A 25,939-nucleotide genomic window follows, 5' to 3' on the forward strand; every position below is an offset into this window, starting at 1 on the left:
CTGGCGTTTCGGCACCCCCAAGCCCGGCCCTGCCCGCCCGGCCCCGCGCCCCTCGGGGCACCCGCCGCCCGGCCGCGGTTCCGCCGAGGATGGTTCAAACCGACAGATCTTCGGGAATTCCCCGGGACGGGCTGTCCGGCCGCTCCCGGGGTCGCGCTGCGGGGCCGGGACCCGCCGCCCCCGGAGCATCCCCGCGCTCTTCCCCCCCCCGGCCCCCCCTGGCTGGACTCTTCCACCGCGCCGGCTGCGGAGCGATGGGGGGTGCGGGGACCCGGCGCTGCCCTCGGCCGAGACCCGGCGGCGCGGTGTGGCCCCGCCGGGGGGATCGGCTCGGCCGCCTCCGCGGCGGCACCGGCGGGCGGGCAGCGACCGTCGGCGTGGGCGACAACATCCCCCCCCCGCCTCCTCCATCCCCCGTGTCACCCCCCCCTTCCCTCGCCGGCGCCGTGGTACGGTCGGCGGGAAGGAGCCGGGGCGGCGGGGCGGTGCGCGGCACTCTGCCGGCGGCTCCCGCGGGGCGAGGCGGGCTGGGGGCGGCAGCTCCGCGCCTCGTCCCTCTCCCTCCTCATCCTCCTCCGCGCCGCTCTGCTCTGATCGGTGAGTCCTCTCGGCCGCTGCCGCCCGTACCGTTCCCCCCCCCCCTCGCCCCCCCCCCCCCACCCCGTCTTCCCAAAGACGGAGCTTTCCTGGGCGCTCCGCTGGCAACGGGGGGGCTGGCTGCAAACGAGTTATTGCCTTCTTTATTATTTATTTTTTCCTTCACTCTTTTCTTTCTCTTTTCGCCGCTATTCACTGTCTTCATTTTTTTGTTTTCTTTTTCTTTTTTCTTTTTCTTTTTCTTCCACGATTTACGCTTTTTCCCCCGTTTAACGGGAAGCGCGGAGGTGCCGGCACCCGCGGGACGGGAAACTTGGGCGTTGAGCAGCGGGTGCTGGGTCCGGACCCGTCCCCGCTGCCGCCTCGGCTCCTGGTCTGAGTCCCCCCCGTCCCCCCCCCACGCCGCAGGGTCCCCCCCCCGCGGTGCTTGGGAGGCTCGTAACGGCGGTGCCGGGCGCGGGGGTGGCGGCGGAACGGCCGCGCGTTACTTTGTGTCCCCCGCAGGGCAGGAACCCGCGGCCCCGCCGGGAGGGGGGCTCCCGGGCGGGCTGGGGGCCGCTTGAGGCGCTTCGTACCCATAAATCGGTCTGAACGACGGGAGCGATGGGCTCCTGAGGCCGCGCCGGGCCAGCGGGGCTTGTACCCCGGTAGCAGAGGGGCTGCGGAATGCGCTCCTCGGCGTGTCAGCGCTTGGGCGCTACGGTCTCTCAAAAGGCACTTTTTCTAGCATTTGGGAACGTTAGCCGGCGCGGATATGTTTTCTAGAAGTATTTGAGGCGATGTAGGAAACTCCCGATTTTTGCTGCTGTCAGGGTGGTTTTGGCTTCCCGTGTCAGCTGGCGAGTTCGGGCTGTGGCTTTGCGTTTATAAGGGTGGCTCCGCAGCTAATTTCTTTTATGATTTGAGAGCCCAGGAGGCTAAGATATGAATTGCCTGCATGCGTGGATGTGCACCTTTATTTTCCGGACTGTGCTTCCAAGTGTAATTCTCCAATTTGTGTTCTGGCATGGGGAAGGTGCGAGCTGGAAGCCTGAGCCGGGAACCAGGCTTGGCCTGGGCTGCAGGTTCCTGGGGCTTCCCACCTTCCCGCAGCTGCTCTGGTTTCAGGTCACCCTTCTGATCAGGCTTTAGGGGAGACTGAACTCGGGAGCATCACGATTAGTTGCTTTCCAGGCCAGAAAAATAAAAAAGACCCTCTTATTTCATATTGAGGAAGTAATTACTGTCTTTCCCCCGCAAATAAATGCGGTAAGGTAATCAATAGCTGGTGGCAGGGTTTGGGCAGCCCGCGTCTGCCGCGGTGGGTGGTTTCTCCAGAGCTGGCAGGGCCGGTGTGAGCGTTCGGGCTGGTGTTTGCTGTTCAAATCTGTGTTTGCTGGGCACCTGGGTGCCCAGGCTGAGCCCCTTCGCGCTGAGCGATGCTGGCTGGCGTCGCGGTGAGCAGTTGCGGGTGGAAGGTGTAGGCTACGGCAGGACCCCTGGGTTATCCCTGCTGGAAGGAAGAACCCTGCTCTCTTCTACAGGCGCTTCCACTCTTGGGTTCCCTTTCCCAGCTCAGAAGGGGGAGGTGGTTGCTCTCGCTTGTGTTTTCTCCTGTCCTTTATTCTGCAGTTTGTTCTGATTTGGGCTCTTTGCGTTATTTTTTATTAAGGTAAAGGATAGGGAAGGAGCCTGTTTTCCAAGCACAGCCAGCATAATAATAATTCATCTCCTGGCTGAGGAACCTGCGCTGACTTGCTGTAAAGGGAAGGACTAGGACTGCCTTTTTCTGGTCTTCATGGGTGAGCAGGGAGATAAGGACCCTGCGCCACGAGCGAAACCTCAGGTTAAGGCACAGCAAAGTGGCTCTGTAGCATCCTCCATGGGCTGCCAGCTCTCGGTGACAGCTCGTCACAAGGTTTATTGCTCACATTCCTGGAAGTTCTTTGATGACTCTTGTCTTCGGTGCAGGGCGTTCGGCTTGGCTGCATGTGGTACCTGTCTTCAGGAGGTGACGATGTTGAGACAGATGCTCATTTAGCTCCCCGTGCTGTGCCCGTGAAGGACTGCCTGTATTTTACTTCTGTCAAGCTAATGTCGTAGGTGGATTTCAGGGGAACGGCAAAGCAGAAGGAGGTGGGGCTCTTAGGAACCGCTTTCTTCCGAAAAGGCAGATAATAGGCAGCGAGTTTTGGAAGGGTGTTTTATTTAGGGATTGTAAAGAGAGGATTAAAGCTCTTGACAGAGAGCAGTTTATGTGGAATAAGCGATGGGACTTGATCATTCGGAAAAATAAGACTCTAACACCTTCCCAGCACCAAGAGAGCTTTCAGCTCTCCTTATCCCAAATTATTCAATAAAGGCAACAGAACTTCTTTAGATTTGAGTTTTTCAGGGATGGCTGCATAAAGAGTTTTCAGACCTAGAAGTAAACTTGCATCCACTCAAAGCAAATGGCCCACGGATATAAAAATCTTTGATACGCTAAAGGTACTGTAGAATTATCCAAGGTGTTAATTATAGGCATTAGAAATAGCGGTGCCTGTCTTGAAGAGAATTGCAGCTTTCCCTGCCCTGTCCCCCCCCCATTACGTTACGGTCTCGCCTGGTGCAGGGTTGTGTCCCTGTGTCTGAAGAAGCAGAAGGGCTTTGCCTGCGGAGTTACGGAAATGAAAGAGGGTTTGTGTAGGGGAGAAGAAACAAGGAATCAAATTTTGGGCTCAAGTTTTGATTCTAAAACGAGTTGCTCGTTCTTTTCACAGCTTGAGTTTTGTGATGGGAAGCTTGAAAACACCCAGCAAGAAAAACATGCTAGAAAAAAATCCTGAAATAAGCTAGACAGAGTGAAATTCAGAATAAACCGTCATCAGAGAGTGTTTATACTGGCAAAAAGGGATATTCGGATCAATAACAAGTTCTTTTTTTTTAAAATAACATTTATAATCCTAAATGTGTGCTTTTTATACCTGCGTTGGTAGCTGAGCTTAAATCTGCAGAGTTTGTGCTGACCTGGGTAATCTGAATCAAGCTGAATAGCAAAGATGCTCTTAGGAGACTCTGAAACCCAGGAGGCATTTTTTCAGACCTGAGTTATGTCACTTTTTTTAGAGGTGCCTCAGGCAATTGCATTTTAAGAAGACAAAGCTTTTGTTTTCAAGCTGGCCTAGAAAAATGCCAAGGATGAAACCAAAGGAAAGGCTTTCCGAAGTTGTCATTTGTGATTAAGTTGATTTTGCTGTTGTGCACCGGAATGCTGCCGCCTTCCTCGCCGTGGTGTGAACTGTGGCTATTTTTATTTCTGCCACCGGTGCCAGTGTACCTGTTTAATTCAAGTGAGTAATATTACATGCTGGTTCTCACCTGAAAGTGTATATTTAATTAGAAGGTCAGCTGTCTGCTAGCTCCGATATAAAATTAATTGTGTGTGCTTTACAAAAGGCAAAATTGAGGTGACACCGGGGCAGAGATCGACTCAAAACTGGTGTTCTGCAGAATTAACATCTGCTTGCAAGCGTCTAGTTTTGCATTTAAGATGCTGGAACTACGAAAGCCAAGGCTTGTAGCAGTCAGCAAAGACTGTGTTCTTTTGCGCGTCTTAGGAAATCCTCAGCTTGCATGGGGATGAGGAGTATGCGTGCAAATAGGGAATCCAAAGCTTTTTTTTCTGGCTTCTCATGTTTCTTGCAGCTTAAAACAATCAGAAATAGTATCGTGTTGTTGCCAGGCTGTGGGCAAACAAGAGAAGCTCCTTCTGTGGAGCCTGCGGTGGGGGATAGTGCAGGATATAAGCGATGATGCCGAAACGTGGATGGGGAAAAGTGTATTGCCTAAAATCTATAGTTTTGTAAGCTCCCAGTGAGGTCCTTCTTGTTTAATAAAGGCGAAATACCAGGAGCGTTGTAATGATTTCCTTTTCTTAAATAAAACGAGAACCGTTTTTGTCTTAAAATCTGACCATCTTGAAGCAGCACTGGCGTTACAAACAGCGTCCGGAGCGTGTCGCCAGGGCGGGAGGTGTCCCTGGAGTTAACCCCCCCCAACCCCCCTGAGACAACTGCTTTCTGTGGCTGTGCCTGGCTTGGCTCTGGGTAGCCAGGGAAGGGCTATCCGGGTGGCGTGAGTCACCTTTTTGGCTCTTGTATAACACTGTTCAACACAAACAATCCCGTTTGTTCTGCGTAGGGAGGTCTCTTGTATCTGCCAACACGGAGAGACCTGGTGTGGACGAACCCCCTCTCCAGGGGGGACCCGATGAGCTGCCGCGTCTGTTTCGCAGGGACGCATCCTGCATCTGTCACTGCCACATAACAATAACAACTTTTTTTTTTTTAAAGCAGGCGTTAAGAATATGGTGAAACCAAATACTGAGATAGAGCGATACGTGCCAGGGAGAAGCTCCCCAGGCGAGACTTGCCCTTGCCTTTGCGGGGAAGGTCCCGCCCCGCATTGGTTTAGGGGCTTCTGGGCTTTTGCATCCACCCTGATGCTGGCGTGGAAGGGCAGGATGCTGGACTTGGTTTCGATAGCATCCCTGTACCTGCAGCAAGGCATTTCCTTTACTTAACAGCCATTTGTAGGCTTTGCCAGTGATGTTGCACAACTCTCCCCCTTTTTTTTTTTTTTTTCGCTCTACAAAGTCTTATTTTAAAATAGAAAGCACAATGCCGGTTTGTTTTTCTAAGAAAACAAGAATGAGGTAAATAGCGTGGGCACCTTTGGGCTACGTCTGCATGAATTCAGCGATTCCCAGGTGAAGTCTGCAACATCGTCTGAATGGGGCATGCGATGGTACCGCACAATAGGCGCTGAAAAGTGGCCGAGCTTTATCTGCTGCCTTTGCAACCAGCTTCTATTTCAACAAACGCAGCCGCGGTGGGAATGAATGCGAGCTCATCTTCTGATTGCTACTAGGAGCAGAATAAGAATGGACGGGCTAAATGGATGAGCAAGAGCAATAACAGAGGCAGTGCCGCTCCATCTCCTGCTGTGTCCCACCTTCCTTGGAGGGAGAACATCCTTCCACGGAGGCGTCTGTCTGATAGCGAGAGTATTAAACGTGGGAATAAGGGTGATGGAATCTGTCAGAGAAAATATTGTGGAAACGATGGCGATGGACGCTTGTTCTGGAAGCTGGGAATAGATCAACATTATTATTCTTTGTAACGTATGAATTCGTGAGTCCAGGACTAGGCTGGCAAAGGACACAAGGTGGATGGAAGAGGTGGTTGCAGATGGTCCCCACCTGGGTTCTTGATGTCTTTATTAGCCCAAAGCTCCTGCCTTCCTTTTGCCTTTAGCAAACTTCTTTTTTTGAAAGCTATCTTGGGAGCATTTGTGAGAAAAGTGCCTCCTTTAGGAGGACGTGGGGAGAGCACCGGTTCTGTCAGGCCTCCTGCGTGGGGAGAAAATACCTCTGCTTGGAGGTGGGATGTCTGTTTGAATTTAGCTTGTGGTGAAGCTCACTGCCTTGGAGAAGCGCGGATAATTTTGTGCTCCAAGGAGGAGATTTGGACCGCGACCATACGGGGTGGCATGGTGGCAACTGCTTCTGTGGATTCTATGGTATCGTATGGCAGTCAGCTGGCAGGCGTTGCTGTCAGTGTTCATGTTACCACTTTCACCTGGCCTTTGCTCTCTCTTCTCAGTGGCATCCTAGACTAGCCAGGAAAAAAGGTGACTCTCCTGGTCTGATATATGGCCCCTGCGTAGAAGATGGCAGGTGGTTGGTACTGGGCATAGAGTTTCATCTAGGAGCAAGGCTCCCTTTAGCCTCCTATATAATTGGGGTTTTTTCCTAGATAAATTTGAGAAACCCTGGGGTTGCACTGGGACGTAACGCTGCAGAGCGGGTGGTGCTGCATGGCCTGACTGAGCGCATCCCTGCTGGAAGGGCAGCTTCGTGGTGGTGGTTCGGTGGTTCAGCAGCTCCTGGTTTCCATCCCTGGAGCTGTATCCACTTGTGAAACAGGTATTTGCTTGTGACTGTTGGTTCTGCTGCAATGTGCAGTGCCTACAGCTCTTACCAACTCCTGAAACTCTTTTGGGAGTTGGTAAGAGTTATAAGCACTGCAGAAATCCTCTTGAGCTCCTCTAGTAACTTAGGCTTAAATTTTTTTTTATTTATAACTTTTACGTTTTGCTCCACAGTTTAATCTTGCGTGCAACTCCCGTTCGTTCTCACGCGTTTCAGCAGGCCAGTAGAACTTTGCCTTGCACAAATGCTGCCCGCGTCAGTGGTGACTGGAGGGGTCCCATAAGTTCTCCCCAGCCCAGGGACAGGCCTCCCCACATCACCGCGTCTGTGCAGGCACAGGCGTGGATCGTGTCACAAGAATGTCACTGGGGAACTGGCTCTGAGATTTCTGTGCTTATAAAACTACCGAAAAATCCTTGGTACAGCTCATCCCATGCAGCCAGTGTCCTTCCTTTACCTCCAGCAGCATCTTGGGCACCCACAGAGCACGGGTGACGGCGAAGAAAAGCATCTGATGCTAAATTCCACTGGAAGGATGCCCTGGGAAGCTGACGCTGTTGAGCAGCTTCACCAGCGCTGGGGGAATGACTGCTGCCACTGATACACATCAAAGGTGGGCTTTGTGTTTTTTCCTCTTAATTAGGAGTGGAGTGCTTTCCTGCAGATGGGCTCCCCAGCCATTTGACTGCTGTCTAAACAGCATTTTCAGGGAGGGCACGTTAATAAGCCGGGGTTTGCTGATACCTCCTGTGAGCAGAACCACACCTCGTGGCAGGAGAGAGGCAGGAAGGGCTTAGATGATTTTAATTAAAGTTGTTGCAAGGAAGAAATTAAACTTGGTCTCTTGCCCTGCTCATATTAGGAGGGGAGGGAGTTCAGCCTCTCTGAACTGAGCTATTAGCCGTCTTCTGTTTGCCTAGGAAAAAAAGCAATTTCTTCGTCAGCTTTTACCTGGGCTCCTGGGCCCTGATTGCTTGTTTATTTTCAGCAGCTCCCCAAATCACTTGGAAGATGGGCTTAAACATTGATCATCTCTTGCCGTCCTTCATCTTTGTTCTGCCAGCAGTCATTACAAAAGGAATCTTAAATTACCTCTTTTCCCCAAATGAACGGGCCGTGCGTATGGTCCCGAAGAGTAAAGCTCTTTCAGCCAAAGTATAAATCAGCTGATGTCTCTGCTCCCACTTCTGCTGGATTACCCTTCCAGCCCAGTCTGGAAAGCAGCAGGGGCTCCAGGAGAGGAGAAGGCTAAAGTACTACTTAATTTCAAGGCAAAAGCTACCGGTGCTCTGCCTGGTGAGTGGGATCCTGTTTAAAAATTACTTGCTCTGCCCTTATTGCGACAGCGGGATCTTTCCTCTTTGTGCCGCTCGCTGCAGAGGGATGGGAGGGCTCCGCTGGGTGATGCTGCGCAGCCGGTGGGATGCAGCAGCGCTCTAATGATGCCCGGCACTGGTAGCTGCCGCCAGGGTAGCTCAATATCAAAATAGGAGACAAACAACTTTGAATTTCTTCCTTCCTTTCCCATTTGAGCACTTGAGACCCGCCAGGGCTGGGTTAAAATACCCCCACAACAGCAAAACATTGGCTCTATAAAAGAAGCAGGAGACGATGGAGGTGGCTGTAATTCAGTGTGGAAAAGCCCAGAAGCTACAGTTGAACAGGAAGCAAGACTTAAAATTATGTAGCGTGCTTCTGATGGCTACTTTATGTATGCAGATGCTTTTTTTTTTTTTTTTTTTTTTTTTTTTTGTCTTAGGACTTAAATGGTGACGGCTCATACCCACCTCTTCCCTGAGTTAACCTGGAAGGGAGCACATAGCTGGCTTGTTCTTTAGGCGGATGATCACCCCTGTTCCTGTAGCGTGTTCCGAAATACAGGTGAGGGGAGCTTTTGGGGTGCGGGGCAACTGGAGGATGCTAAGCCCATGGGTGGTACAGCAACCTGGGCAGCAGCAGAGGAGGTGGCTGCGGGTGTATTTGTGGTACAGGCTGCCCTCCGCGTTCGTTGCTCTTATTAGCATTGCCCTCTGCAGTTCAGTTTATAGTGTCGTATCACCATCCAATTTTGCGCCTTTCGAGCCGGTGATGTATTCCCGTTAAAATTCTGATTCGCAAGAGAACACAGTGCTCGTGACCTCAGGATTGATAGATTTTTAGCCGTGTATGTAACATAAACATCTATATTTTGTAGCTCGTTGTGAGGTATTGGTGCATGGGACTCTGGCTCAGCAAGTAATTTTACCCGTTGAGACACGCGAGTGATTTATAGCTTGCCCCAAGTCTTCACAGCTGGGTTGCCAAGCTGTAGTGTGTGTGGGGAGTAAATAGTGTGTGTTTTGTGTATGGGGAGTGAATAGTGTGTGTTTACACAAAGCCTTTTCTCTACGAGTCCCAAGAAAGGGGATAAACTCCATGCTTCAACAGGCTGGAAAAGTTGCCATGTCTTGGGGCAAAATGCAGTTGGACAACGCAGCCCAGCAATATCTTATAAATACAGACACTTTTTTTCTTTCTTTCCTTGGTTGTGACGGAAGGGGAGTGTTACCAAGCGTTTCTGTAACCTGCAGTGATGTGAGTGAGAAAGCTTTGTGCGCTGGTGGAAAACAGCCTTTAGAGCCGCTGAGTTGCTGTTTGAGAGAAGAAAAGGCTTTTGGAAGTTCCTGCCCGCGCTGGGCTGCTCTCCGTGTCGGTAGGGAACAGGCCGATGCTGACGAGATGCTTATGCTCAATTGCAAAGTGTGGGCTTCTGCTTCCAGTGGCTGGTTTTTAAATTTCTGGCTAAAAGCAGGCAGTAAGTTAGGATGTATTTTTTTTTTTTCTTACTCTGAAGTCTGTCATCTTTTTATTTTGCCTCCAGAGTCTCGCAGTCATGAGCAAGGGGAATACCTGGCAAGTAGGCTAAATACTAACTAATAGATGTGAACTGATTAATTTGCTTTATTCTTGTTTATTCCTTGAATTTAGTTTGAAGCTTTCTAGCAAGAATAAAGGAGAGCAGGAGGTATTGATAAGGCTTCCCACCCTCTAGTCACCACCATCCTGGTTCTTTTCCCCTCCGTGGAAAAGAGAGATCTGACTTATTTTTTTTTTTTAACAAATATCAAAAATCTGGAGGACTTGACAGCCAACCTTTGATTACAGTGTGATGTATCTGAAGCTCTGTGCGTACAGCTAGTGAGAAGCAGCCGCGGCTCTGGAGTTTACGCTCTAAATATATAAAAGGTAGGAGGGCGTGCGACTTGGCCTGACCTTGGGTGGTAGCAGAGCTGGGAACGAAGCCAGCTCCTCCTTGCTCCCCGTTCGCCCTCCTCGATGTTAGTAACGCTGTTCTACCCTCTCTCCTCCCTCAGCCCTGCCCGCAAAATCGGGCTTTGTGGTCGGCAGTGCCTCGCGTGCCGCAGCCTGGCCTTCCGAGCCCGCTGCTGGGATTCCCATTCCCAGAGGCTTCACCTTGGCACAGCCGATGGCCTCGTGGAGGGGACCAGCCTCTGAGAGACGCGTGGCATGTGGTATTTAGCTCGGCGCAGGAGCATAGCGGCCGTTTTCGCGAGGCTCGGCGTTGGCTTGCGAGGGGGTCACCCTGGTCTGGGCACCTTCCCTGCCGGGAGCTGGGCAGGGTGGGGAGGAGCGTCTTCATTGCGTTTCACTTTGCATCTACTTATTTTCCTACTTCTTTTGTCTCAAGATTAAACTCCGGGATTTTCGTACGGCAACAGACGCGCGTTACAATTGGGCTTTTGATAGGTCACCTGGATGCTGCAGTAGCAGGCAGCTTATTTAAAAAAAAAGGTTGTTGGCAGCGATGCTGGGCGTGCTGCAGTTCTGGCCTGGCTCGGCAGCTCCCGGGCTCTGTCCTGCGCTCCTGCCGTTAACCACGGAGCAGAACCGCAAGGGCAGGACAAACATTGATTCTTCAAACTCCTGCCCAGAGTTACCGGTGCTTTCGGTCTTGGTAACAAAAGCTGCGTCTTAATCTATAAAATCATCTGTTGAAAAGTGTGTTTGGAAGAAAAGGTGGACGTGGTGATCCTGAGCTCCCGTCCGAAGCCCGGTGCAGCGTTCCCGTCTACAACTGGCTTTGGTTCCTGCATGTTTCCAGGCAAAGCAGGTGGTGGTTTAATTTTTATTTTTTTTTGCGTTAAAAACCAAAATAATAGTCTCTGGAGTGCTATGTGAGGCTACTCACATCTGTGCACTCTATGTAGGTCAGATGTGTGTTCACTTCGTTATGGAGACTAAACTCGACAGCGTTTCCTTTCTGCAACCAGGGAGGGAGACTCGCAAAATTCACATGCCGGCTCCATAAGGAACGTCCTTACGGGAAGACCCCAAAGGGGACGCATGTGCAGGTGAAGGATGTTGGCTTTACCATGTGCTCCAGCTTTGTGACAATGATGAGCTTTATTGATGAAAGATTTATCTAAGCTGCGTATCCAGGGTTGAAGGAGTGTCGTATCGGATTAGCCCTAGAGTTCAAAATGCTAAATGTTCCATGCCAGGCTTCCAGCAGATGCCTCTTGCCTTGCTCCGAATAAAAAGCCTGTTTCCTAATCTCTGGAGCCTGTGTTTCTGCTGCTGTATTTATTAAAATGCAAATCGCTCTCCCTCCTCCTTCCTCCTCCCCCCAGCAACTCCTGTGCTGATGTTTCTTGACCTGTTCTCACCTGGGCTGCGGTAGAAGATAAAGTGAGTTGAAAACAGACAACCTGTCTTCCCAGAAGCACGTTAGGTAGGAACCTGATCTAACACGCTTGAAAGTGGTTGAGAGTCTCCCTCTTGTGTTGGTGGCCATGGCCTCAGATCCAGATGTGTTTGGCCTTGTGGAAGAGGCTCTCCTCGGGTAAAATTAGCGGGGAACAAAGATACGGTTCTGAGCTTCATCCTCTCATCCCCTTAGTTTGACTCCCGTCCGTGGAGTAGGTGACCTAAACCAATCTGGCTGGTTTCTACATGTTGGGGAGTTTCTTTTGTCTTCAGTCCTGAAGTTATGTGATGATCTGAGAACTTTGTTTCTCACAGTAAGAAGCTCCTAGTTTTGCGGAGGAAAACCTTGAAAATGTGACCTTATGGGACCCTAAGCATCCATGAAAAACAGGTAAAGAGAGGATCTAGGGTTTATTTTAAAGCTGAAGAGGGAACTGGCTGGCTCTGCTACCCAAATTACTTTTCCTCAGCTAAGATGACCTTGCAAACAACCACGATTGAAACAGTGGCAGAGGAGGATCGGAGTAGATGAAGGTGAATGTATGAATGTCCTTATGCAATCCAAGGCAGCATGGAAGATATTTCCAGTATTAAAGCTGACCTGTTTCCTCCACAAGGTGATCAAGAAACATTTGCAATGAAAGAAGGGCTGTGCCAGTCACCACCTCCTTCGGCAGGTGACTAGCATCTGCAACCAAATAAATGTTATCTACAGCTCTTCCTTCAGCGCAGGAATGGTCGCCTACAAGCACTACCAGCCTCCTGAGGGACTTAAAATTGGACATGGAGTTCTGTTCTCTGAAGCGTCTGGATGAGTAGCCGCACTTCAGGACCTCTCAGCCATGAGCGGATCTGGGTGACCTGAACAGTAAATTGTAGGAGATGGCCAACCTGAAGCTGACTTGACTGTGATTGACCTCTGGATGTAGGAGCATTTGTCTCGGAAACAAGGGGGGCGTGGTTGTAATGTGCTCCCAGTGTGGGGAAGTGGACCCTGGACTTCATGGAGTTGCTTGGAAAAGAGGAGTGTTGGAGCACTTGAGGGGAAATTAGAGTGAAACTTCTGCCTCTCCTGTTCTGCAAGAATTCCAGCTGGAATACTCATCTGCAGTGTGAAATATGTGAACTGAGTGTGTGAGGACATCTCAGGACAGATGTCTCTGCTGGAGAGACCTCCTTGCTAATTGCTCGCTTGCCGTGCTCAGCAGGAAATGAAGGGACAAGACGTTTCCCATGACTGCTCTTTCCCTTCTTCCTAAATAAGATGGATGGTGCGTTGTTAAGGAAGCTCCTGACTGCAACCAATCTTGAAGTCCCTGCTGACCAGCTGAAACTAAGAGGAAACTAATGAAATCCCTATTGTCACAACATTTATTTATTTTTTTTTTGACCTTTAAAAGGAAAATGTGCTGGTGAGTCAGGAGAGCCACTGGGAAATCTGTTGGGCTTGATTTTGGGCAGGAGGTGAGCTGAGACGCCGCGGTGACAGCGGCGCTTTGAAGTAACGGCAGCGATCAGCGCGGTGTACAAATCTGCCCTGCTGTCGTTGCTGCTTTATGCAGGAGCACAGAAGCGGCGTCCCCAGGGCTGTCGGGCGTCTCTCAGCTATTCCGGCTCAGAAGCAAACAGAGGAGCTGAAATGTTTTTGCAGTTTTTTTCCCCGACTTGATTTTTAAAACCGGGGTGTAAACCCCTTATTTTCCGAGAATAAAAAAGGAAGGGAGGGAGAACGCTGTTCCCTGCCTTGCGTTTATGTAAGTGAAAGAACTGTTTTGGTCAAAACAAGTAGTCTTGAGCATTTTCATGGCAATAAGGCTTTTTGTGAAAGGTTTGGATGAAGTTTGCGCTTCTAGGGGAGCGAGCCTGGCTGAGCCTTCTAGCAGCTTGACAGAGCCTTTATTACTTTTATGTAAATTCAGAGTTAGATGGGAGAGTGTGGGATAAGGCTGAGTTCAGGTGCTGCTAATAGCCTTAAAGTTCAGAGGAGAAAAGGATTTTGATAGGCTTGTGCATTCGTTAGGACATCTAGCCGTGGACAAGGGGCCGTTGCTTTACCCGGTTTGTTAATAACCGACTTGCTTTTCAAATGTTGGGGCTGGTTTTCTCCTAGCAAAGACCTTTGGCTCGAAGGCCTCAGTTGCCGGACGTACGAAAGCCCAGGTGTTGGAAAACTCAGCCTTTGGTGTGCAGACACTTTGAAGACATCCGTCTTTACTGTGGCTGTGGCTCTTGGGCACTGATCCACACGAGCGGCTGAAGCCTGGCTCCCTGCTGTTATCAGGCCTGTGGTAGTACAAAGGTGCTGTAGTTGCCCCTGGGCTGGTGGGTACCACCTTGCTCGGAGGAACCCAGTAACTGGGGTTGCCAGAGAGGAACCCCAGAGGTTGGTCAAGGCAACCAGTCCTGCGGTGCCAGGAAAGTGGTGTTTGCGTGCCACTTGGAGGCAGGTAGCTCTGCGTCAAGAGGACTTGTAATTACTGGTGTGTGGGTCTCCAGGACCAGGCTGCTCCTCAAGCAGCCCATTCATTCTCCCACTCCATATAATTAGAAGGAAATCACAGTGCTGTGCTTGAGCTGTTGGAATAACTTCCCTTACAACCAAGCACGACATCTCGGATAGAACAGCCAGGGCCGTAGAGGTCCTAGGACTGTCAAAAGGTCTACACTTGCTCTTCGGGGTAACTCTGATCCCCTCAGTCATGCTAAATGCTTCCAGCCCTTCTCTGAGAGGAACTTATTAACATTTTGCTGTTATTTTCTGTCTAGCTGCTCCTTGTCCAAAGCAGCCGAGGCAGTACAAGGCTGTGGAGGAATCGGGGTGACACTGCCTGTGCCCTCAAGGCTGTCCTTGGGACTGGGCTCTGCAATCTGCCTGCCTGGAGACCCTTCTCCCTTGGAGTTGAATGCATCCCTGTTGCTGATCCAGAAAAAAACCATCATGGTCAGAGTTCAGGAGGCGCTTTTGCGGCTCCAGCCCTTCACTGAGGTTGTCCCCATTAGCTTGTGGTATGAAAAGACAGGGGAAGTTGAAATGCGGTGCTGGGCTGGGGGGTCCTGCTGCCAGCCCTTCTGCTGGTGCACCAAGGTGTCACCAAGGGCATGCTTTGATTTACCTGCGTGCACACGTGGATTATTTTGGTCTTAAATCATACAGGAATGCCACCCCAGCTGGGAAGCCTGTGTCCTCTGCTTGCTCCAGTTTTATGAAAATAACACGTTCATTAGCAATAACTCTTCAAAGCAGTGTGCTCCAGAAGCTGCAGTGCTGTGTCATGTATAAAACATGACCCTGCAAAAACCAGCCTGTTCCTCCGTGGGCATCTTGTGCTTCTGGACATTCTTGAAATCATGTTCCAAACCAGGTTTCTCCTGTGCTTTTAGCAGAGTCCGAGACGCCTTTAGATAAGAAAATGACAGTGGATATTGTCGATGAGATCTTCTTTGTCCTTTGGAATGGGAATTATTTCCTTACAGATGTCAGCAGTGCCTCCTAGACTGTGGGATTTAGCTGTGGATTGGCATGAGTTACTTGCTTTAAAGGAAGAAAAAAAAATATGTATGTATGCCAGACAAAACAATTTGGCGAAACTTTATTTCTCTCTGTGTCATGATGGCGGTGAGGAGCTCCCCCAGCCTAGGCTGAAGCTTTCAAGTGCTGGTCGCTGTGTGTATGTCACCTTGTCCTCCTTGGAAAGGGACTGAGGAGATGGGAGAAGTAACTTTTAATGCCTCGTAAAGGGGGAGAAATGCAATGGTTTCACGATGACTGAACGATGTTAACTGGGGAGGGCTCAGAAGTCATGTGTGAAACTTCGGTGGAGCCCTGCACGCCTGTGCTGTCCTCTCACAATTGCGTGTTTCCCTGGGGTGAAATTTCATACACTTCAAGGTAATAATCTGGTACAAGCAGCTAAAAAGTTGAGTCAGAAAACATCCTTCCTACTTGTCGTGTTCCCTGAGTAAAATATCTTTCATTAACCTTTTGTGCTCCATAGACACGTCTCAGATTCTTGGTGTTTTTGCTGCCCCTTTGCTGTTCCAAGATTAATCCCACCCCCAAATAACGAGTGGTCTCATGACTTCAAATTCTGTATTGTTTTTTGAGCGTTGCATTTTTTTCCCTTCTACCTTTTGCTTTCTCCTCTACCTTTTGCTGCGTGAACTTCTCCAGGGCTATTTTTGTCAAGATTTATTCTGCAAGGTTTATTCTCGCAGCCATTTTAGCAAGATGGCCAGCAGCAGACTTGGGAGGGGGGGAAAAAAAAAAAAACACCAAAAAACCAAACGAACAAAACCCCAAAAGACCCTCAGAATTTCACACCGTTTGACCTCAGGAGCCCTAAGGGTCAAAATAAATACCGCCAAATCTCAGGAGGTGGTGGGAGCTGGTGACCCTGTACCTTGTGTTTGGAGAGACTTGTGCTGCGCTTGCAGGTTCCCGCTGCAGAGGTGCCTGACAGTCTCTTGAAAATGCCGTGCTGCACCTTCGCATATGGACAAGGCAAGGGGGTTTGGATTTTTTTGTTTGTTTGTTTTTTACTAAAAAAAAAAAAAAAGTAGTATTCTGGTTTAGGCCCCTAAAGTCAGTTAAATCCTTGAGGTTCCTTAGGGCTCCTCTGTTCTGAACGCGTTTTAATTTCTGTGTACTCATTTGCTGTTAGACCAGCTCTAAAGCAGGGAACAGCAATCATCTTGGAAAGGCGGCATGGGAAAATGATTATGATAGATATTAAAAAGTTTCATAACCGTAGTCTGGGGAGCTTTGCTGGGGTGTCAGGAGAGGAGGCCTCCTCAGCCTCGCTCTCTGTAGGACCAACATGTGTCTGTGCTTTGGTATGAAGTGTCTTTTCACACTTCATGTGCAATCACTGAATGGTTTGGATTGGAAGGGACCTTAAAGACCATCTAGTCCAACCCCCCTGCCCTGGGCAGGGACACCTCCCACCAGCCCAGGCTGCTCCAAGCTCCGTCCAACCTGGCCTTGAACCCCTCCAGGGATGGGGCAGCCACAGCTTCTCTGGGCAACCTGGGCCAGGGGCTCACCACCCTCACAGCAAAGAATTTCTTCCTGATATCTCATCTAAATCTCTCCTCTTCCAGTTTAAAACTGTTCCACCTTGTCCCATAGCTCCCCTCCCTGATCCAGAGTCCGTCCCCAGCATTCCTGGAGCCCCTTTAGGGACTAGAAGGGTCTATAAAGGTATAAATTGACCTTGTTCCCAGAAAGGCAGATGAAGTGGCAAACGACCGAGGTGCCTCTACGTGATGATTTCATGGGTGTCACTGTGTCCCCTTTCAGAAAAATGTGTCAACGAACACAGTCTGATGTTCATCTTGGTCCACACCTTAGCTGAAGTAGTCAGGTGACTTTGAGGATTTTTTTGTACGGATGTGTCTCTCTGCATGTGGTGGTACCTGGACTGTCCCCCTGACCCACACCATAGATCTGCAGGATTGGGATCCTGGCTGAGGGGTGCTAGCGCAGAAAAGGCAGAGGGAGCTACTTCTATTTGTTGAAGACATCTGGAGTTGTTACTTTTATCTCTCTGACAGTCCAATTTGTCTTCAAAGTGTGCCAAATCCTTGATGTGCAAGGTGGCAATCTCTTCTCTGGAAGAGAGGTCTCCAGGCCAAATATGTCATTTGTCTCTCTCACTTACGTGCTGAAGCAGATAGCTGGCTGGGCAAGCCCTGTTAGCATTCCAGGGGGAATCTTAGCTGTCTCCATCAGTTGCTGCCCGCATTGTGGGCAGGCCGTGATAATCTGCACTGCTATTTTGTTTGCCCTAAATATGTGTTGGATGTTGGACAGACTGGGAGGCCCAGTGCTCATCCCCAAAGGGCTGTGACCTCCTGCTGCAGGCTGGGTGTCCAGGCAGGCCAAAATCCAGCTGATTTCAGGCAACCTGCAAAGGCAACGTTGACTTGGGGAGTCAGGTACCTTATACACAAAGAGGTGTTTCCTTTTATCAAGAAGACTTTATTTACTGTGGAGCTTTTTCATGCCAAAACACTTCTACAGCTGATGACCTAAACTTAGCTTACTGATATTCTGGTATGAATTGGGAATAATTCTGGTTTCACTGCAGCTGCTTTGATATACTGTAATGTAATAGAAGAATGGAACTCTATGATAAATAGGGCCTTAGTGGGGCAAGATGACAGTAGACCTGGACCACACCACTCTAAAGAAACCTTCTGGCCTCATGAGGTAGCCTTGGTACTTTGCTTTTGACACAAAAAAGATATCTCCTGTTCTTTCTCTTCTGGAGTCTTGTCCGAAGGTTTCCTTGCTCTTTGTGGTACACAAGTTAGACCTCGTGTTTCAGGGGTAGGATAGCTACAAGCTTCTGGGGTGTGACCTGCGTGCCCCAAGTTTGTGGGGAAATCGGCTTTGTCACCTCGCTGAATGGCTGATCCCTGCTCAGTAACAGTGTGAGTGAGTTCAAAGAGATGATCTGCCAAGGTGGACATCCAAGCCCTGAAGGTGGGATCTTCCATGGGATTCATGCAGGACAGCCCTAGCAGGATTTGCCTGCCTGTGCCACTTCTAGAGCTTTGTTTATTGCTGTAATGGTGCTTGGTCTCCGCTAAGATGCACTCATCCTGCGTGATGTTGTACCAGCAAAGGCAACAGCACTTCCAAGCCTTTATTTCGCGGTATCACTTAATTCCTTGTTTTGAATGCACTGGAATTGTGTGAGTCTCTCTGATCCAAAGCTATTGAAGCCATTGGAAAGTCTCTCACTAGTTTACTAGTTCTTGGATGTGATTCTTGCTGTATATGGAAAATTGGAGGGTAGCCTGCCAAGCTGGTGCGGACTGGCCCAAGGTCCCCAAGCAGGCGTTCTCGGTCCCCTCTCTTCCCCCAACATAGAACCAAAACGGTGGGGGCTTGAAACGTGTTTTGTTTTCCAGGTTCTTCCTCTTCTCTTTGGCATCTTGGATTGTTTCCATAATAAAGAGGGTCTTACCCTTAGTGCCAGCAGCTTTCTGATGAGCAGGATCTCTGGAATGTGAAATTCAAGAATTAAATCCCTCCGCATTCGCAGAAGCTCCTGTTGTCCATCCAGGCCAGCCCTGGTCACGGCCGTGTTGCTTCTGCTCTTCCTAATGTGTAATGCTGAAAATCCTCAGCTGTTTTTGTAAATACAATTAATCAAGGAGGAATACTTGATTTTTTTTTTTTAATACAATATTCACCCGCATCTTCAGGGAGGAGAGAGTTTAGTGAAACTTCATTTCCCTGAGTGTCTCTGTCCTGTGGCTGATAATTATTTTTAAGCTGCCCGTGATGTTGTGAGTCAGGTTGTTGTAGGGTTGTTTTTTTGGCTTTTTTGCAGTTGTCAAAATGTCAATTCTAATGAAAGTCTCCACAGACATGCTATACCTAAGTGATTTAAGCCTTTAGGCTAAGCAGGCTGCTGATAGCATCTTCAGATGAGTCAGAAAGGTTTCTGTGTCTTTTTTTTTTTTTTAATAAATTTTTGTTTGCCTGGAATGTCTTCATCAAAATTGGTTGTTAAAGGTTGGGGTTTTTTTTTTTCCCCTTTTTAAAGGCTAAGCTGCTGCCTGTCAGCGCACCACAGGGCTGTTTGGAATTCAGCATCTTACACAGCAGTCGCATTGGGGGAAAAAGGAAGTGCCTGTGTAATAACAATAATTGAAAATTAATAGTAGATTAAATTAATACATAATTAGAAAACACTAATGCTTCCTGCGAACAAAGGCTGATTCCTATAGGAGCTTTATGAATTGAAGAGGAAAAGTATATGACGCTTTCCCTGGGCCCTGTCTATTCCAGCCTGCAGATCATTAAAGCAATTATAATTTCACAGAGGTTTGATCTGGAATTGATTTCTTTGTGATAATTCAATTTAGAGGCTTGCTTCCTCCAGGGTAGAAGATGACAGAAGATGAAGTGTATAAATCCTTAGCACTGGCTGCAGGCACGCACGAAGGCTGGCGCCCGGCCAGCGGGGGTTCACTCCGAAGGATAGTCTTCCTTTGGCCGTGTGGTTGGAGCATTGGACCTCTTAGTGCCTAATGACGAAATGATTGGTATCAGCTTTGTGCCAGGCTGTGTTGTGATAGGGGCTGGGTGGGAGGTGTGTATAGGAGACGTATGCTGGGTTTGGGTCCCTTCATCCTTGCTAGGGAGCGTGTCCGAAAAATCTTTGGCCATCTGTTCTACAGCCCATGGTGAAACCTTGGAAGATAATTCATGAGGGTGTCCTACCATGCAAGCCAGACTTGGTTTTTCCTAACCTGGGAAATACTGATCTTTGGGCTCATCTTGATCAGCAGAAGCCGACGTAACCTTGTCTATAGGCTGGTTGGCCCCAATGATGCAGGTGTAGCTTTACCCACCTGCAAGGTGCATCTTCAGCTGCTCCAGAACTAGGAACCACTGACTGATACAGCCTGGCTTCCCCTCGCTCATCAAGGTGTTTCTTCACTGGGTTTAGCAGGAGATGTCTTCTGCTGGCTGCCTTCAGTTGCTAGCTGGGATGGGACAGACATACTGTACTGCCTGTCCTGTGAGTTGGGACGTCTCCACCGCATGCCCTGTCTCCTTGCTGGAGGCTCCGTGGCCAAGGCCGTTTTAGTTGTGCTCTTAGGTGGGTCTGCAGAGAGCCTGTTGGTCTCCTGCTTCCACCTGACTCCTTATGAGACTGCCAAGGTGGAGATGCCTAGTATTTTTGGCTGCAGGAAGAGGAGTCCTGTCCGTGACTGAGTCTGCTCCAGGTCTCTCATGTTGTCCCAAGCAGCTCAACGCCAGACCAGAGATGTGCACGATGAAATGAGAGAAGCCATGCAGGTGATCAAACTGCGTTACACAGACCGTGCTGGAGTGCTGCTTCCATGTGTGTGCGCACTGATGGCCGTGCCACCTGCAGCATGCTCCTGCCGTAGTGTCTGCCTGGGGTATGCTTTGGTGCACGTATAGCCCGGGCAGAGAAACAGTGCATGTGTCTTATCACAGAATGGTAGGGGTTGGAAGTGACCTCTGGAGATCATCTAGTCCAACCTCTTGCCAGAGCAGGGTCACCCAGAGCAGGTCGGACAGGAACGTGTCGAGACAGGTTTGGAATGTCTCCACAGGAGGAGACTCCACCACCTCTCTGGGCAGCCTGTGCCAGGGCTGTGGCACCCTCACAGTAAAGCAGCTTTTCCTCATGTTCAGACAGAATTTCCCATGTTCCAGTTTGTGCCCGTTGCCCCTTGTCCTGTCGCCGGGCTCCACTGAGAAGAGTTTGGCCCCATCCTCCTGCCACCCGCCCTGTAGATATTGATCAGCATTGACGAGATCCCCCCACAGTCTTCTCTTCTCCAGGCTGAACAGCCCCAGGGCTCTCAGCCTTTCCTCAGCGGAGAGATGCTCCAGGCCCCTCATCATCTTCGTAGCCTCTGCTGGCCTCTCTCCACTAGTTCCTTGTCTGTCTTGAACTGGGGAGCCCAGAACTGGGCACTTCTGGCTTAATCTTTTGCTCGCCTTTTGCCTCTACCATCTTTAGATCATCTGCTCTTGCCATAAAAGAAAGACACACGTAGGATGCTTCTTCCCACGCGTGTGAAGCCAACTGCTCTGGTGTGGCGGGGGGAATGTGGCGGAGGAGAGGGGCTGGTTTTGGTTTGCTGTCCCCGTGGGCCGTGGAGTAGCTGTGCTGGGACGCAACAACACGCTGCCTGCTCTGCTCAGGGCAGAGTCACAAGGGGCTTGGGAAGGCATTTTTTTGGTAGCCAGACCTGGGTATCGCTATAAAATGAGCAGAGAGAGTGGTGAGGAAGAAGGGGGGAAAGAAAATAAAGCAGAGGACAGTAAAATACACCGAGGCGCAGTGGATCCAATGCAGCAGGGAAAATTGGGACCTTGTGAAAAATAATGATAAAGTTTGCTAAGCAGCTGCTGTGCTCCATGCCTCCCCCCCAATCAGACTGCGTTAGTGGCTTGTGGGAAGGAATGCTGCCAGCTGAAACCAGTTCAGGCAGAAAGAATTATCCCCTTGTTAATTTGCTTTTTTTTTTCTTGGCCCAACACAACATTTAATTTTTATTTTGTAGCTTTGTGCGCAAACACCCTGCGTTTCCCTGAGCTCTTGAGGCTGTGCGTTTGGGAATCCTGGTGGAAGAGCTATTTGGGTTGGGGTTTTGGGTTGCCTATCAAATTGTATTTGTTAAAGTTGTGGCTTCAGTCGCTGTTCCATTTCAGGGCTTTTTTGGAGAAAAAAAAAAATAAAAAATGATGGAGCCTGTTCAGAAGAAGGGAAAGAAATTAAGAGTCTCTTAGCTTTAATTGCTTTTGTTAGGCTTGGCAGTGATAAGGGAATGTCAGTGAATGATGTATAAAAAAAAAAATAAATAAAAATTCATGATTTCAGTCAAAGGTAGGCAGGAAGGTTCATGGTTGTGTTGTGTAACGCTTCTTCACTTATTCAGTGAGTGCATTTATGTTGCTCGGTCTTGCCTCTCTGTTCATTGAGGGGGGGGAAAGTCACCTCAGCCCTGCAAGAGTTGTACCTTCCAGCTCAAACTCACCCTTCCAGCATTCTCCCATAAGCGCTGTGGGAGCAGGGAGAGGCGACATCCCGGTTAGGTCCCATATGGTGGGTGCTGTTGATGTATGGAGCTGGGGGGGTGCCTCGCTCCGCAGGGGGTTGTCCCGCTGTGGTCCCCAGGAGGGCACAAGATGCTTCCAGTCTTGGGGTGATGAGGGAAGCCCTAAGAGGGGACCTCAAGCACCCAAGCCCTGTGATTAGGGGGTGTAGCTCTTCCCAGGTGGTGATGAACATGGAGAGGTGAAGTGACACCCCACGGCGCCCCATCGCAGGACACCTCGTTATGATCCGGCAGCAGGGCTTGGGGCTGGGGAAGTGTGGCGTTATCCCGGTCATTGAGAAACCAAACTGCCTGGAGCTGCAGTGTGGAATTTGGAGGCTGAACGTCCTCTAAGGTAGAGATGGATGTTTCTTTTCTCATCTCTGCTGGATCCCTTTGAAAGAATCTCCCTCCCCTTTCCCCCCAGGGGCTGTAGCCGCAGAGCAGCGCGGTGCTGGGAAAGGTCTGCTGAGCAGCAGCCCGCTGTGTCTGCAGAGGCTTTCTGGAAATGGCAATTCGTCTGTAGCATTCTAAAGCTTCAGTATCTGACATTTTGACAAGAACACCTGATATACTGAAAGCGGTAGACACAGAATAAAAGCGGATTCGTAGAATTTGATGTTTTCTACTTCAGCGTTGGATTTTGCAGTACCATTCTGGAATGCGTTGCTGGGACTGTCAATAAAACAACGCATTAAAATGGGGGTTATTTTGATGTTTGGAAATACCGGTTCAAAAAAAAAAAAAATAAATCAAACCTTTCTTGCTGTCACATTTGTCATTTGGAAAAAAAAAAAAAAAATAATTGCACATTTTTTTTCTCAGGAAGATGGAAACAGTTTTGTTGAGGATTAGTTAATTTTTGTAAAAAAAAAAAAAAAAAAAAACAAAAAAACAAAACAACAAAAAAAAAAAACCCAGTTGTGGCGGTTGCTGCACGCCTGGGTGTTGTGGCTTGGTCTTCCTCTGGTCTGTGTCTTTCAGCTGTGGTTGTGACTTCTTGTTGGACAGAACCAGCATCATCCCTCGCTTTGCTCTTCTGAAGGAAACGGCTTTACTGTTCCTGCCGTTTCCTCCTCATCTGCTAATCTTTTTCTTACCTCTGGGATATGCTTCCTCCTTTTAAAGAGAAGATACAGCCAACATCTGTACCTTGGCGGGACAGCTTGATTCCTGGTGACTCGTGTTAGAGCTGTTGGGATCTGAACGAGTGGGGTGAGGTCCAACGCTCTGGCTGTAGGCACCCTCACCTCTTCCGAGCAGTTGCCCCTTGATAATGAGAAAGAATTTCAGCTTAAGTGGTGTTTTTGTACACTTTTTGCAGTAGCTTTCCCTGTTTCCCCTTCCTTCCACTCTTGTAGTGAAAATGGACAGAGGAGGACCACTTCGTTCTGCAGGTGGAAAGGAATTTTGGTCAAATTGGTACTTGGATGGTTTTACCATGCTGTGGCACCTGAGAAATGGTAGCTCTGTGGCTGCCCTTACTTGGGTCAGGGTCTTGCTGTGCAAAGGGCATTATTAAACTTGAGCTGTGCCCTGAACGAGTTACACTTGGAGTAAGTGGGATAGAAAGAGGTGTTGAGTGTCCATACATTTATTTTTTTTTTTTTCCTCCAACAAGCAGTGGAGACCCAGAGACTGTTTCTGGCCAGAGAATCTCCCAAGTCCTGGGCTGGTCTCTCCTCCTCAGCTGTTTGCAGCTGGGCACGTTGGCACCCACATAAAGGATGGAAATGCATCCCAAAGGGTCATGGAGGCACACCTGCCCTGAGACAGGTCATTTTTTACCTGATGCCAAGATGAACTTGTATGAGGACAAGCTCCAATATATTAGAAAAATGTTGCTTAAAGCATCTGGGTCAAATTGAGCTAATTGGATCTCACCTCACTAATCCGATACCCCAATTAATTAGCTGTGCTCTGAGAGACCTGCGGGAGGGCTTGCCGTGCTCCGCTGTTCTCCAGCCCAGCATTTCATTGTGGAAGGGTGGCCAAACGTTCAGCAAGGACTTTGGGACCAAAATGAGTGATGGCCTTATACATATAGTTGCCTGGGGCTGTAAAGTAACTACATCAAACGTGCTGTTCCGTGGAAGGCAAAATGTTGGTGGCTCTCTCTCATATAAAATTTGGGGAGGCTGTTTGCTCAGAGGCTTGGATCTTGGTGCGCTCATCCCGTGTTAACTCGGACTGAACCCTCCCCGACTTGGGAATGGAATAAGCCCCGAATACCATCTTGAGCTATTTCAGGTTTTTTAACCTAAAAGTTGCTGCAAAAAGAAACAGTCGTCGTGCAGAGGAACGGTTCTGACTCTGCAGAGGGATTGCCGTTTGTGAGGACCGATGCTCGTATGTGGGATTCCCCAGACTGTTCCTGCAAATTCCAGTGCCCGGGTGCCATCCCTTGCTTTGAGGCACCAGAGCGTGCCTTGAACACCATGGCTGGATCTCAGCTGAGCCATGTGCACAGTGACTGTCCTGCCAGTGCCACCCCTGAGCCCTGTGAGCCCCAGGCCTCCAAAGCCTTCCCTCCCATGGCTGTTGGTGTGCACACTGCCATGCTGGTAGGAATATCATAGAATGATTAGAGTTGGAAGGGACCTCAAAGACCACCTCATTCCACCCCCCTGCCCTGGGCAGGGACACCTCCCACCAGACCAGGCTGCTCCAAGCCCCGTCCAACCTGGCCTTGAACCCCTCCAGGGATGGGGCAGCCACAGCTTCTCTGGGCACCCTGGGCCAGGGGCTCACCACCCTCACAGCAAAGAATTTCTTCCTGATATCCAGTCTAAATCTCTCCTCTTCCAGTTTAAAATCATTCCCCCTCATCCTGTGGCTCCCCCCGCTGATCCAGAGTCCCTCCCCATCTCTCCTGGAGCCCCTTTAGGGGCTGGAAGGGGCTCTAAGGTCTCCCCGGAGCCTTCTCTTCTCCAGGCTGAAATGTGCCCTTTGCTGTTGTGTTCACAAGCTCTGTTTGGTTCCCGCTCTGTGCGCATTTGGGGGTGCGTGTCTGTGTTGGATCAAAGCAAGATATTGTGCTGCTGGAGATGAGGTTTGAGTTTGATGCCCTCACCGTTTGGTAGAATTCGAGGGCAGCGTGCTTTAGGAGATCCCCAGGCAAATGCCTCGCACCCAGCATCTTGGGGGGATAGGTGTGATCTTCCCAGCGTTACTGACACGCTTGCCGTGCTTTGACCCCTTGGTAATGCACCATATGGTTACACTTGAGTGATCTGAAGTGCTGAGCAGCTTTTTAAAGCTGCCTAAACACAAGGAGAATTGAAAGATTGTAGGTTTAGGAGCTGAATCCTGTCTCTGGCTGGGTGTGATGCAGCTGAGCTCATGGAGTTTGGGGTGGATTAAGGGCAGCGGCTCCGGGACCTCCCAGGGGTGGTTGAATCTCTGCTTGCCATGAGCACCTCCTCCTCTCCCAACTCAGTGCTTGCTCAGACCTGAATCCCAGCTCCTAAACCAGGAGGGAGCTGGGATCACAGCTGCTGCCTGAGCTCTGATAAGGGGAAAGGAAGGTCTCAATCACTTGCCTTCTCCATCCAGATCTGTCCCTTGGATCACTTGGACAAAACCTCTCATCACAATTCACGGTGACCCTGTAAAGCAATTATTTTAGAGGGTTGCTTATAAAAGGAGCAGCCCCTTGGGATGCTGCAGGGTGAGGAGCCGAGGTGGCCGCAGCAAGGGAGCGCTTGCGTCGTGCTGCCCTCCCTGCACGTTCCTCTCCATCACCCCTCCCTGCCTGGTTTTTCTGTCCCCTATTTCTTGAGTGCTCTCTTCTTGCTTTATTATGGGGAACTTACATTTTTGTAGCCAGGGTGGTCACTTTGCCAGTCACCAGGATATCTGGCATAAAACGTGGGTATGAATTCATCCGTGGTCCAGCAAGACATTGCCCTGTTACTCAGCAATGCTCAGTGAGCCCCATAGGAGCCTTCTCCTGATGTCACCGAGGAGTTCCAGGCTCCTGGTGTAAGGGAATTGCTCATCTGCACAACTTGATTTCTGGCATGGTGGAAAAACCCCCATTGGAGACTGCTGAGCTAATAGACTGGAGTGACAATGATACAG

General features: G+C 49.7%; 1 protein-coding gene across 2 annotated transcripts in view; it reads left to right on the plus strand.

Annotated features, from left to right (window-relative positions):
- The first annotated feature begins 444 nt into the window (after positions 1–444).
- Positions 445–25,939, plus strand: part of RALY (RALY heterogeneous nuclear ribonucleoprotein) — a 142,051-nt gene continuing 116,556 nt past the window's right edge. The window contains exon 1 of one of the 2 annotated variants that reach the window (XM_074605309.1): positions 445–597. The gene's annotated coding sequence lies outside the window, so the exon portion shown is untranslated. The remainder of the gene's footprint in view (positions 598–25,939) is intronic. The other variant, XM_074605310.1, reaches the window with a different exon arrangement.

Source organism: Larus michahellis, chromosome 12 (genome assembly GCF_964199755.1).
Source record: "Larus michahellis chromosome 12, bLarMic1.1, whole genome shotgun sequence".
In the NCBI taxonomy this organism is placed as follows: domain Eukaryota; kingdom Metazoa; phylum Chordata; class Aves; order Charadriiformes; family Laridae; genus Larus; species Larus michahellis.